This window comes from Stenella coeruleoalba (genome assembly GCF_951394435.1).
Source record: "Stenella coeruleoalba genome assembly, contig: scaffold_50, whole genome shotgun sequence".
NCBI classification, from domain to species: Eukaryota; Metazoa; Chordata; class Mammalia; order Artiodactyla; family Delphinidae; genus Stenella; species Stenella coeruleoalba.
Window position 1 is genome coordinate 1674831 of NW_027645987.1, and position 13726 is coordinate 1688556.

General features: G+C 44.4%; 1 long non-coding RNA gene across 8 annotated transcripts in view; it reads right to left on the bottom strand.

Annotated features, from left to right (window-relative positions):
- Positions 1–13726, bottom strand: part of LOC307181410 — a 1574020-nt gene that overhangs the window by 1507969 nt on the left and 52325 nt on the right. The window contains exons 1-2 of one of the 8 annotated variants that reach the window (XR_013826713.1): positions 12296–12357; positions 5979–6059 (exon numbers count right to left, since the gene is read on the bottom strand). The exons of the other annotated variants lie outside the window; for them this stretch is intronic. This is a non-coding gene — a long non-coding RNA (uncharacterized lncRNA). Of the gene's footprint in view, positions 1–5978; positions 6060–12295; positions 12358–13726 lie in introns of those variants that run through there. 8 annotated transcript variants of the gene reach the window in all.

Consider the following 13726-nt stretch of genomic DNA (forward strand, 5'->3'; position numbering starts at 1 on the left):
CCGCATATTAAACGCCTAAGAATGTACCTGACTAGTAAGTATCTTAAAACCTATGGATTGCTATGTCTCCGAAAGAGAATCAAGCATGTGTACAGGGGCATAAACGCAGCAGTGATAGGATTGGAGAGGTTCGGTGAGCAAATGAAGACCCTTTGAAGTCATATTGCATGGTACCCATTACACGGGTCTCAACTCTCCAGGTTTAAGGTATTCTTCCTTCAGCTAAAACATGCATGTGGAACCCAAGTATGATCAACCATGTGAACGGGAGACGTGTTCAAATATGTCTCAGTTTTCCTCCCCTGGTACTCGGGTGCAACATTCCAGACGCCTTACTAACACTCTCCCCACTTGGAGAGTCAGCGCCTTTAACCTCCTGTTTGGCCCAGTTTGCAATTTCTGCGGAAGATGAACAGGAATAGCGAGAACCAATGAGAGGCTAGCTGGAGGTGTCTGGACGGGCAAATTTAACTCTCATTTCCCACCAGGAAGAGGAAATAACCAAAGGCTCAGCGTGCCGTGCCGGAACCAGATTAGGGCCTGAAGCCATCCTGCGGTGTTGCGGCCAGCTCAAAAGAAAGCGAGTTGAAGAAAGGAGCTCAGGGGCACTGTAATTCACAAACCTGCAGAGTTATAAATGACAGCTATCGTCCAAAAATAGACTGAAGTAAGGCTGCCAAGAGGACTTGAAAGCGGGGCAGAATTGCAGGAAACCGATTTCAGGAGGTAGACTGGAATTGCATTGAAAGCATAGGAAAAGAGGCAGAACGTCCACAATGATGCACTTGGCCAAAAAGGGCGTATGCGTTTTTTCCTGAATATATTCAGGAAAAAACGCATACGCCCTTTTTGGCCAACCAAGCAAGCTTGCAAAGGAAATCTGCACTACAATGAAGTCTCACTTCCCCCCGGTCAAAAGGGCCATCTGAAAAAAGTGTAAAATCCAGAAAGGCAGGACAGGCCATGGAGAACTGGCAGACTTGTTATGCTGATGGGCGGGATGTAAATTGCCAACAGACACTCAAGAGAAGTGTATGGTGTTTCCTGAAACATCTAAAAAACAAAGCAACAGAGCCTAGGGCACTGCCACTTATGGTCCCATAGCTTAGGGAAATTAAAATCAAAAAGACACAGCCACCCCAAAGTTTGGGATGCCTCTGTTTACAAGAACCTCGTTTACAGTACAAGTTCAACATCGCAGAAAGTGAAAAATGGATAAAGAACTTGTGGTACTTACGTACAATGCAGTATCACTCAGCAATGAAATCTATGTCATCAGGCCCGTAGCAGCATAATGAGTGGATTCAGGTACGATGATTCTAACTGAAATAAGTCACACAGAAAAAGAAACATCATAAGATATCAGTAATACACGGAATGTAAACTTGGCTACACAGGAACTGCATTCCAAAACAGAACAGGGTCTCAAATTTAGAAAACCAACTTATGCTTGCTTAAGGGGAAAGGTGAGTTGGGGTGCTGCATAAAACCAGAGATTGAAATGAGCACAGATAAAGTTCCTTAAGCCAAATATGGAATAGACAAGAGCTACTCCTTGCTCAACGAAATGGACTCAAAACCCCATTTTAAACGCCTAAGAATGTACCTGACTAGTAAGTATCTTAAAACCTATGGATTGCTATGTCTCCGAAAGAGAATCAAGCATGTGTACAGGGGCATAAACGCAGCAGTGATAGGATTGGAGAGGTTCGGTGAGCAAATGAAGACCCTTTGAAGTCATATTGCATGGTACCCATTACACGGGTCTCAACTCTCCAGGTTTAAGGTATTCTTCCTTCAGCTAAAACATGCATGTGGAACCTAGAGTATGATCAACCATGTGAACGGGAGACGTGTTCAAATATGTCTCAGTTTTCCTCCCCTGGTACTCGGGTGCAACATTCCAGACGCTTTACTAACACTCTCCCCAATTGGAGAGTCAGCGCCTTTAACCTCCTGTTTGGCCCAGTTTGCAATTTCTGCGGAAGATGAACAGGAATAGCGAGAACCAATGAGAGGCTAGCTGGAGGTGTCTGGACGGGCAAATTTAACTCTCATTTCCCACCAGGAAGAGGAATTAACCAAAGGCTCAGCATGCCGGTCCGGAACCAGATTAAGGCCTGAAGCCATCCTGCGGTGTTGCGGCCAGGTCACAAGAAAGCGAGTTGAAGAAAGGAGCTCAGGGGCACTGTAATTCACAAACCTGCAGAGTTATAAATGACAGCTATCGTCCAAAAATAGACTGAAGTAAGGCTGCCAAGAGGACTTGAAAGCGGGGCAGAATTGCAGGAAACCGATTTCAGGAGGTAGACTGGAATTGCATTGAAAGCATAGGAAAAGAGGCAGAACGTCCACAATGATGCACTTGGCCAAAAAGGGCGTATGCGTTTTTTCCTGAATATATTCAGGAAAAAACGCATACGCCCTTTTTGGCCAACCAAGCAAGCTTGCAAAGGAAATCTGCACTACAATGAAGTCTCACTTCCCCCCGGTCAAAAGCTCCATCTGAAAAAAGTGTAAAATCCAGAAAGGCAGGACAGGCCATGGAGAACTGGGAGCCTTGTTATGCTGATGGGCGGGATGTAAATTGCCAACAACCACTCGGGAGAAGTGTATGGTGTTTCCTGAAACATCTAAAAAACAAAGCAACAGAGCCTAGGGCACTTCCACTTATGGTCCTATAGCTTAGGGAAATTAAAATCAAAAAGACACAGCCACCCCAAAGTTTGGGACGCCTCCGTTTACAAGAACCTCGTTTACCGTACAAGTTCAATATCACAGAAAGTGAAAAATGGATAAAGAACTTGTGGTACTTACGTACAATGCAGTATCACTCAGCAATGAAATCTATGTCATCAGGCCCGTAGCAGCATAATGAGTGGATTCAGGTACGATGATTCTAACTGAAATAAGTCACACAGAAAAAGAAACATCATAAGATATCACTAATACACGGAATGTAAACTTGGCTACACAGGAACTGAATTACAGAACAGAACAGGGTCTCAAATTTAGAAAACCAACTTATTCTTGCTTAAGGGGAAAGGTGAGTTGGGGTGCTGCATAAAACCAGAGATTGAAATGAGCACAGATAAAGTTCCTTAAGCCAAATATGGAATAGACAAGAGCTACTCCTTGCTCAACGAAATGGACTCAAAACCCCATATTAAACACCTAAGAATGTACCTGACTAGTAAGTATCTTAAAACCTATGGATTGCTATGTCTCCGAAAGAGAATCAAGCATGTGTACAGGGGCATAAACGCAGCAGTGATAGGATTGGAGAGGTTCGGTGAGCAAATGAAGACCCTTTGAAGTCATATTGCATGGTACCCATTACACGGGTCTCAACTCTCCAGGTTTAAGGTATTCTTCCTTCAGCTAAAACATGCATGTGGAACCCAGAGTATGATCAACCATGTGAACGGGAGACGTGTTCAAATATGTCTCAGTTTTCCTCCCCTGGTACTCGGGTGCAACATTCCAGACGCTTTACTAACACTCTCCCGACTTGGAGAGTCAGTCCCTTTAACCTCCTGTTTGGCCCAGTTTGCAATTTCTGTGGAAGATGAACAGGAATAGCGAGAACCAATGAGAGGCTAGCTGGAGGTGTCTGGACGGGTAAATTTAACTCTCATTTCCCACCAGGAAGAGGAATTAACCAAAGGCTCAGCATGCCGGGCCGGAACCAGATTAAGGCCTGAAGCCATCCTGCGGTGTTGCGGCCAGGTCACAAGAAAGGGAGTTGAAGAAAGGAGCTCAGGGGCACTGTAATTCACAAACCTGCAGAGTTATAAATGACAGCTATCGTCCAAAAATAGACTGAAGTAAGGCTGCCAAGAGGACTTGAAAGTGGGGCAGAATTGCAGGAAACCGATTTCAGGAGGTAGACTGGAATTGCATTGAAAGCATAGGAAAAGAGGCAGAACGTCCACAATGATGCACTTGGCCAAAAAGGGCGTATGCGTTTTTTCCTGAATATATTCAGGAAAAAACGCATACGCCCTTTTTGGCCAACCAAGCAAGCTTGCAAAGGAAATCTGCACTACAATGAAGTCTCACTTCCCCCCGGTCAAAAGGGCCATCTGAAAAAAGTGTAAAATCCAGAAAGGCAACAGGCCATGGAGAACTGGGAGCCTTGTTATGCTGATGGGCGGGATGTAAATTGCCAACAGACACTTGGGAGAAGTGTATGGTGTTTCCTGAAACATCTAAAAAACAAAGCAACAGAGCCTAGGGCACTTCCACTTATGGTCCTATAGCTTAGGGAAATTAAAATCAAAAAGACACAGCCACCCCAAAGTTTGGAATGGCTCTGTTTACAAGAACCTCGTTCACAGTACAAGTTCAACATCGCAGAAAGTGAAAAATGGATAAAGAACTTGTGGTACTTACGTACAATGCAGTATCACTCAGCAATGAAATCTATGTCATCAGGCCCGTAGCAGCATAATGAGTAGATTCAGGTACGATGATTCTAACTGAAATAAGTCACACAGAAAAAGAAACATCATAAGATATCAGTAATACACGGAATGTAAACTTGGCTACACAGGAACTGAATTACAGAACAGAACAGGGTCTCAAATTTAGAAAACCAACTCATGCTTGCTTAAGGGGAAAGGTGAGTTGGGGTGCTGCATAAAACCAGAGATTGAAATGAGCACAGATAAAGTTCCTTAGGCCAAATATGGAATAGACAAGAGCTACTCCTTGCTCAACGAAATGGACTCAACACCGCATATTAAACGCCTAAGAATGTACCTGACTAGTAAGTATCTTAAAACCTATGGATGGCTATGTCTCCGAAAGAGAATCAAGCATGTGTACAGGGGCATAAACGCAGCAGTGATAGGATTGGAGAGGTTCGGTGAGCAAATGAAGACCCTTTGAAGTCATATTGCATGGTACCCATTACACGGGTCTCAACTCTCCAGGTTTAAGGTATTCTTCCTTCAGCTAAACCATGCATGTGGAACCCAAGTATGATCAACCATGTGAACGGGAGACGTGTTCAAATATGTCTCAGTTTTCCTCCCCTGGTACTCGGGTGCAACATTCCAGACACTTTACTAACACTCTCCCCACTTGGAGAGTCAGCGCCTTTAACCTCCTGTTTGGCCCAGTTTGCAATTTCTGTGGAAGATGAACAGGAATAGCGAGAACCAATGAGAGGCTAGCTGGAGGTGTCTGGACGGGCAAATTTAACTCTCATTTCCCAACAGGAAGAGGAAATAACCAAAGGCTCAGCGTGCCGTGCCGGAACCAGATTAGGGCCTGAAGCCATCCTGCGGTGTTGCGGCCAGGTCACAAGAAAGCGAGTTGAAGAAAGGAGCTCAGGGGCACTGTAATTCACAAACCTGCAGAGTTATAAATGACAGCTATCGTCCACAAATAGACTGAAGTAAGGCTGCCAAGAGGACTTGAAAGCGGGGCAGAATTGCAGGAAACCGATTTCAGGAGGTAGACTGGAATTGCATTGAAAGCATAGGAAAAGAGGCAGAACGTCCACAATGATGCACTTGGCCAAAAAGGGCGTATGCGTTTTTTCCTGAATATATTCAGGAAAAAACGCATACGCCCTTTTTGGCCAACCAAGCAAGCTTGCAAAGGAAATCTGCACTACAATGAAGTCTCACTTCCCCCCGGTCAAAAGGGCCATCTGAAAAAAGTGTAAAATCCAGAAAGGCAGGACAGGCCATGGAGAACTGGGAGCCTTGTTATGCTGATGGGCGGGATGTAAATTGCCAACAGACACTCGGGAGAAGTGTATGGTGTTTCCTGAAACATCTAAAAAACAAAGCAACAGAGCCTAGGGCACTGCCACTTATGGTCCTATAGCTTAGGGAAATTAAAATCAAAAAGACACAGCCACCCCAAAGTTTGGGACGCCTCTGTTTACAAGAACCTCGTTTACAGTACAAGTTCAACATCGCAGAAAGTGAAAAATGGATAAAGAAGTTGTGGTATTTACTTACAAAGCAATATCACTCAGCAATGAAGTCTGTGTCATCAGGCCCTAGCAGCACAATGAGTGGATTCAGGTATGATGATTCTAACTGAAATAAGTCACACAGAAAAAGCAACATCATAAGATATCAGTAATACACGGAATGTAAACTTGGCTACACAGGAACTGAATTACAGAACAGAACAGGGTCTCAAATTTAGAAAACCAACTTATGCTTGCTTAAGGGGAAAGGTGAGTTGGGGTGCTGCATAAAACCAGAGATTGAAATGAGCACAGATAAAGTTCCTTAAGCCAAATATGGAATAGACAAGAGCTACTCCTTGCTCAACAAAATGGACTCAAAACCCCATATTAAACGCCTAAGAATGTACCTGACTAGTAAGTATCTTAAAACCTATGGATTGCTATGCCTCCAAAAGAGAATCAAGCATGTGTACAGGGGCATAAACGCCGCAGTGATAGGATTGGAGAGGTTCGGTGAGCAAATGAAGACCCTTTGAAGTCATATTGCATGGTACCCATTACACGGGTCTCAACTACCCAGGTTTAAGGTATTCTTCCTTCAGCTAAAACATGCATGTGGAACCCAGAGTATGATCAACCATGTGAACGGGAGACGTGTTCAAATATGTCTCAGTTTTCCTCCCCTGGTACTCGGGTGCAACATTCCAGACGCTTTACTAACACTCTCCCCACTTGGAGAGTCAGCGCCTTTAACCTCCTGTTTGGCACAGTTTGCAATTTCTGTGGAAGATGAACAGGAATAGCGAGAACCAATGAGAGACTAGCTGGAGGTGTCTGGACGGGCAAATTTAACTCTCATTTCCCACCAGGAAGAGGAATTAACCAAAGGCTCAGCGTGCCGTGCCGGAACCAGATTAGGGCCTGAAGCCATCCTGCGGTGTTGCGGCCAGGTCACAAGAAAGCGAGTTGAAGAAAGGAGGTCAGGGGCACTGTAATTCACAAACCTGCAGAGTTATAAATGACAGCTATCGTCCAAAAATACACTGAAGTAAGGCTGCCAAGAGGACTTGAAAGCGGGGCAGAATTGCAGGAAACCGATTTCAGGAGGTAGACTGGAATTGCATTGAAAGCATAGGAAAAGAGGCTGAACGTCCACAATGATGCACTTGGCCAAAAAGGGCGTATGCGTTTTTTCCTGAATATATTCAGGAAAAAACGCATACGCCCTTTTTGGCCAACCAAGCAAGCTTGCAAAGGAAATCTGCACTACAATGAAGTCTCACTTCCCCCCGGTCAAAAGGGCCATCTGAAAAAAGTGTAAAATCCAGAAAGGCAGGACAGGCCATGGAGAACTGGGAGCCTTGTTATGCTGATGGGCGGGATGTAAATTGCCAACAACCACTCGGGAGAAGTGTATGGTGTTTCCTGAAACATCTAAAAAACAAAGCAACAGAGCCTAGGGCACTTCCACTTATGGTCCTATAGCTTAGGGAAATTAAAATCAAAAAGACACAGCCACCCCAAAGTTTGGGACGCCTCCGTTTACAAGAACCTCTTTTACCGTACAAGTTCAATATCACAGAAATTGAAAAATGGATAAAGAACTTGTGGTACTTACGTACAATGCAGTATCACTCAGCAATGAAATCTATGTCATCAGGCCCGTAGCAGCATAATGAGTGGATTCAGGTACGATGAGTCTAACTGAAATAAGTCACACAGAAAAAGAAACATCATAAGATATCACTAATACACGGAATGTAAACTTGGCTACACAGGAACTGCATTCCAAAACAGAACAGGGTCTCAAATTTAGAAAACCAACTTATGCTTGCTTAAGGGGAAAGGTGAGTTGGGGTGCTGCATAAAACCAGAGATTGAAATGAGCACAGGTAAAGTTCCTTAAGCCAAATATGGAATAGACAAGAGCTACTCCTTGCTCAACGAAATGGACTCAACACACCATATTAAACGCCTAAGAATGTACCTGACTAGTAAGTATCTTAAAACCTATGGATTGCTATGTCTCCAAAAGAGAATCAAGCGTGTGTACAGGGGCATAAACGCAGCAGTGATAGGATTGGAGAGGTTCGGTGAGCAAATGAAGACCCTTTGAAGTCATATTGCATGGTACCCATTCCACGGGTCTCAACTCTCCAGGTTTAAGGTATTCTTCCTTCAGCTAAAACATGCATGTGGAACCCAGAGTATGATCAACCATGTGAACGGGAGATGTGTTCAAATATGTCTCAGTTTTCCTCCCCTGGTACTCGGGTGCAACATTCCAGACGCTTTACTAACACTCTCCCGACTTGGAGAGTCAGTCCCTTTAACCTCCTGTTTGGCCCAGTTTGCAATTTCTGCGGAAGATGAACAGGAATAGCGAGAACCAATGAGAGACTAGCTGGAGGTGTCTGAACGGGCAAATATAACTCTCATTTCCCACCAGGAAGAGGAATTAACCAAAGGCTCAGCATGCCGGGCCGGAACCAGATTAGGGCCTGAAGCCATCCTGCGGTGTTGCGGCCAGGTCACAAGAAAGCGAGTTGAAGAAAGGAGCTCAGGGGCACTGTAATTCACAAACCTGCAGAGTTATAAATGACAGCTATCGTCCACAAATAGACTGAAGTAAGGCTGCCAAGAGGACTTGAAAGCGGGGCAGAATTGCAGGAAACCGATTTCAGGAGGTAGACTGGAATTGCATTGAAAGCATAGGAAAAGAGGCAGAACGTCCACAATGATGCACTTGGCCAAAAAGGGCGTATGCGTTTTTTCCTGAATATATTCAGGAAAAAACGCATACGCCCTTTTTGGCCAACCAAGCAAGCTTGCAAAGGAAATCTGCACTACAATGAAGTCTCACTTCCCCCCGGTCAAAAGGGCCATCTGAAAAAAGTGTAAAATCCAGAAAGGCAGGACAGGCCATGGAGAACTGGGAGCCTTGTTATGCTGATGGGCGGGATGTAAATTGCCAACAGACACTCCGGAGAAGTGTATGGTGTTTCCTGAAACATCTAAAAAACAAAGCAACAGAGCCTAGGGCACTGCCACTTATGGTCCTATAGCTTAGGGAAATTAAAATCAAAAAGACACAGCCACCCCAAAGTTTGGGACGCCTCTGTTTACAAGAACCTCGTTTACAGTACAAGTTCAACATCGCAGAAAGTGAAAAATGGATAAAGAAGTTGTGGTATTTACTTACAAAGCAATATCACTCAGCAATGAAATCTGTGTCATCAGGCCCTTAGCAGCACAATGAGTGGATTCAGGTACGATGATTCTAACTGAAATAAGTCACACAGAAAAAGAAACATCATAAGATATCAGTAATACACGGAATGTAAACTTGGCTACACAGGAACTGAATTACAGAACAGAACAGGGTCTCAAATTTAGAAAACCAACTTATTCTTGCTTAAGGGGAAAGGTGAGTTGGGGTGCTGCATAAAACCAGAGATTGAAATGAGCACAGATAAAGTTCCTTAAGCCAAATATGGAATAGACAAGAGCTACTCCTTGCTCAACGAAATGGACTCAAAACCCCATATTAAACGCCTAAGAATGTACCTGACTAGTAAGTATCTTAAAACCTATGGATTGCTATGTCTCCGAAAGAGAATCAAGCATGTGTACAGGGGCATAAACGCAGCAGTGATAGGATTGGAGAGGTTCGGTGAGCAAATGAAGACCCTTTGAAGTCATATTGCATGGTACCCATTACACGGGTCTCAACTCTCCAGGTTTAAGGTATTCTTCCTTCAGCTAAAACATGCATGTGGAACCCAGAGTATGATCAACCATGTGAACGGGAGACGTGTTCAAATATGTCTCAGTTTTCCTCCCCTGGTACTCGGGTGCAACATTCCAGACGCTTTACTAACACTCTCCCGACTTGGAGAGTCAGTCCCTTTAACCTCCTGTTTGGCCCAGTTTGCAATTTCTGCGGAAGATGAACAGGAATAGCGAGAACCAATGAGAGGCTAGCTGGAGGTGTCTGGACGGGCAAATTTAACTCTCATTTCCCACCAGGAAGAGGAATTAACCAAAGGCTCAGCATGCCGGGCCGGAACCAGATTAAGGCCTGAAGCCATCCTGCGGTGTTGCGGCCAGGTCACAAGAAAGCGAGTTGAAGAAAGGAGCTCAGGGGCACTGTAATTCACAAACCTGCAGAGTTATAAATGACAGCTATCGTCCAAAAATAGACTGAAGTAAGGCTGCCAAGAGGACTTGAAAGTGGGGCAGAATTGCAGGAAACCGATTTCAGGAGGTAGACTGGAATTGCATTGAAAGCATAGGAAAAGAGGCAGAACGTCCACAATGATGCACTTGGCCAAAAAGGGCGTATGCGTTTTTTCCTGAATATATTCAGGAAAAAACGCATACGCCCTTTTTGGCCAACCAAGCAAGCTTGCAAAGGAAATCTGCACTACAATGAAGTCTCACTTCCCCCCGGTCAAAAGGGCCATCTGAAAAAAGTGTAAAATCCAGAAAGGCAACAGGCCATGGAGAACTGGGAGCCTTGTTATGCTGATGGGCGGGATGTAAATTGCCAACAGACACTTGGGAGAAGTGTATGGTGTTTCCTGAAACATCTAAAAAACAAAGCAACAGAGCCTAGGGCACTTCCACTTATGGTCCTATAGCTTAGGGAAATTAAAATCAAAAAGACACAGCCACCCCAAAGTTTGGAATGGCTCTGTTTACAAGAACCTCGTTTACAGTACAAGTTCAACATCGCAGAAAGTGAAAAATGGATAAAGAACTTGTGGTACTTACGTACAATGCAGTATCACTCAGCAATGAAATCTATGTCATCAGGCCCGTAGCAGCATAATGAGTAGATTCAGGTACGATGATTCTAACTGAAATAAGTCACACAGAAAAAGAAACATCATAAGATATCACTAATACACGGAATGTAAACTTGGCTACACAGGAACTGAATTCCAAAACAGAACAGGTTCTCAAATTTAGAAAACCAACTTATGCTTGCTTAAGGGGAAAGGTGAGTTGGGTTGCTGCATAAAACCAGAGATTGAAATGAGCACAGATAAAGTTCCTTAGGCCAAATATGGAATAGACAAGAGCTACTCCTTGCTCAACGAAATGGACTCAACACCGCATATTAAACGCCTAAGAATGTACCTGACTAGTAAGTATCTTAAAACCTATGGATGGCTATGTCTCCGAAAGAGAATCAAGCATGTGTACAGGGGCATAAACGCAGCAGTGATAGGATTGGAGAGGTTCGGTGAGCAAATGAAGACCCTTTGAAGTCATATTGCATGGTACCCATTCCACGGGTTTCAACTACCCAGGTTTTAGGTATTCTTCCTTCAGCTAAAACATGCATGTGGAACCCAGAGTATGATCAACCATGTGATCGGGAGACGTGTTCAAATATGTCTCAGTTTTCCTCCCCTGGTACTCGGGTGCAACATTCCAGACGCTTAACTAACACTCTCCCCACTTGGAGATTCAGCGCCTTTAACCTCCTGTTAGGCACAGTTTGCAATTTCTGCGGAAGATGAACAGGAATAGCGAGAACCAATGAGAGGCTAGCTGGAGGTGTCTGGACGGGCAAATTTAACTCTCATTTCCCACCAGGAAGAGGAAATAACCAAAGGCTCAGCGTGCCGTACCGGAACCAGATTAGGGCCTGAAGCCATCCTGCGGTGTTGCGGCCAGCTCAAAAGAAACCGAGTTGAAGAAAGGAGCTCAGGGGCACTGTAATTCACAAACCTGCAGAGTTATAAATGACAGCTATCGTCCACAAATAGACTGAAGTAAGGCTGCCAAGAGGACTTGAAAGCGGGGCAGAATTGCAGGAAACCGATTTCAGGAGGTAGACTGGAATTGCATTGAAAGCATAGGAAAAGAGGCAGAACGTCCACAATGATGCACTTGGCCAAAAAGGGCGTATGCGTTTTTTCCTGAATATATTCAGGAAAAAACGCATACGCCCTTTTTGGCCAACCAAGCAAGCTTGCAAAGGAAATCTGCACTACAATGAAGTCTCACTTCCCCCCGGTCAAAAGGGCCATCTGAAAAAAGTGTAAAATCCAGAAAGGCAGGACAGGCCATGGAGAACTGGGAGCCTTGTTATGCTGATGGGCGGGATGTAAATTGCCAACAGACACTCGGGAGAAGTGTATGGTGTTTCCTGAAACATCTAAAAAACAAAGCAACAGAGCCTAGGGCACTGCCACTTATGGTCCTATAGCTTAGGGAAATTAAAATCAAAAAGACACAGCCACCCCAAAGTTTGGGACGCCTCTGTTTACAAGAACCTCGTTTACAGTACAAGTTCAACATCGCAGAAAGTGAAAAATGGATAAAGAAGTTGTGGTATTTACTTACAAAGCAATATCACTCAGCAATGAAGTCTGTGTCATCAGGCCCTAGCAGCACAATGAGTGGATTCAGGTATGATGATTCTAACTGAAATAAGTCACACAGAAAAAGCAACATCATAAGATATCAGTAATACACGGAATGTAAACTTGGCTACACAGGAACTGAATTACAGAACAGAACAGGGTCTCAAATTTAGAAAACCAACTTATGCTTGCTTAAGGGGAAAGGTGAGTTGGGGTGCTGCATAAAACCAGAGATTGAAATGAGCACAGATAAAGTTCCTTAAGCCAAATATGGAATAGACAAGAGCTACTCCTTGCTCAACAAAATGGACTCAAAACCCCATATTAAACGCCTAAGAATGTACCTGACTAGTAAGTATCTTAAAACCTATGGATTGCTATGCCTCCAAAAGAGAATCAAGCATGTGTACAGGGGCATAAACGCCGCAGTGATAGGATTGGAGAGGTTCGGTGAGCAAATGAAGACCCTTTGAAGTCATATTGCATGGTACCCATTACACGGGTCTCAACTCTCCAGGTTTAAGGTATTCTTCCTTCAGCTAAAACATGCATGTGGAACCCAGAGTATGATCAACCATGTGAACGGGAGACGTGTTCAAATATGTCTCAGTTTTCCTCCCCTGGTACTCGGGTGCAACATTCCAGACGCTTTACTAACACTCTCCCCACTTGGAGAGTCAGCGCCTTTAACCTCCTGTTTGGCACAGTTTGCAATTTCTGTGGAAGATGAACAGGAATAGCGAGAACCAATGAGAGACTAGCTGGAGGTGTCTGGACGGGCAAATTTAACTCTCATTTCCCACCAGGAAGAGGAATTAACCAAAGGCTCAGCGTGCCGTGCCGGAACCAGATTAGGGCCTGAAGCCATCCTGCGGTGTTGCGGCCAGGTCACAAGAAAGCGAGTTGAAGAAAGGAGGTCAGGGGCACTGTAATTCACAAACCTGCAGAGTTATAAATGACAGCTATCGTCCAAAAATAGACTGAAGTAAGGCTGCCAAGAGGACTTGAAAGCGGGGCAGAATTGCAGGAAACCGATTTCAGGAGGTAGACTGGAATTGCATTGAAAGCATAGGAAAAGAGGCTGAACGTCCACAATGATGCACTTGGCCAAAAAGGGCGTATGCGTTTTTTCCTGAATATATTCAGGAAAAAACGCATACGCCCTTTTTGGCCAACCAAGCAAGCTTGCAAAGGAAATCTGCACTACAATGAAGTCTCACTTCCCCCCGGTCAAAAGGGCCATCTGAAAAAAGTGTAAAATCCAGAAAGGCAGGACAGGCCATGGAGAACTGGGAGCCTTGTTATGCTGATGGGCGGGATGTAAATTGCCAACAACCACTCGGGAGAAGTGTATGGTGTTTCCTGAAACATCTAAAAAACAAAGCAACAGAGCCTAGGGCACTTCCACTTA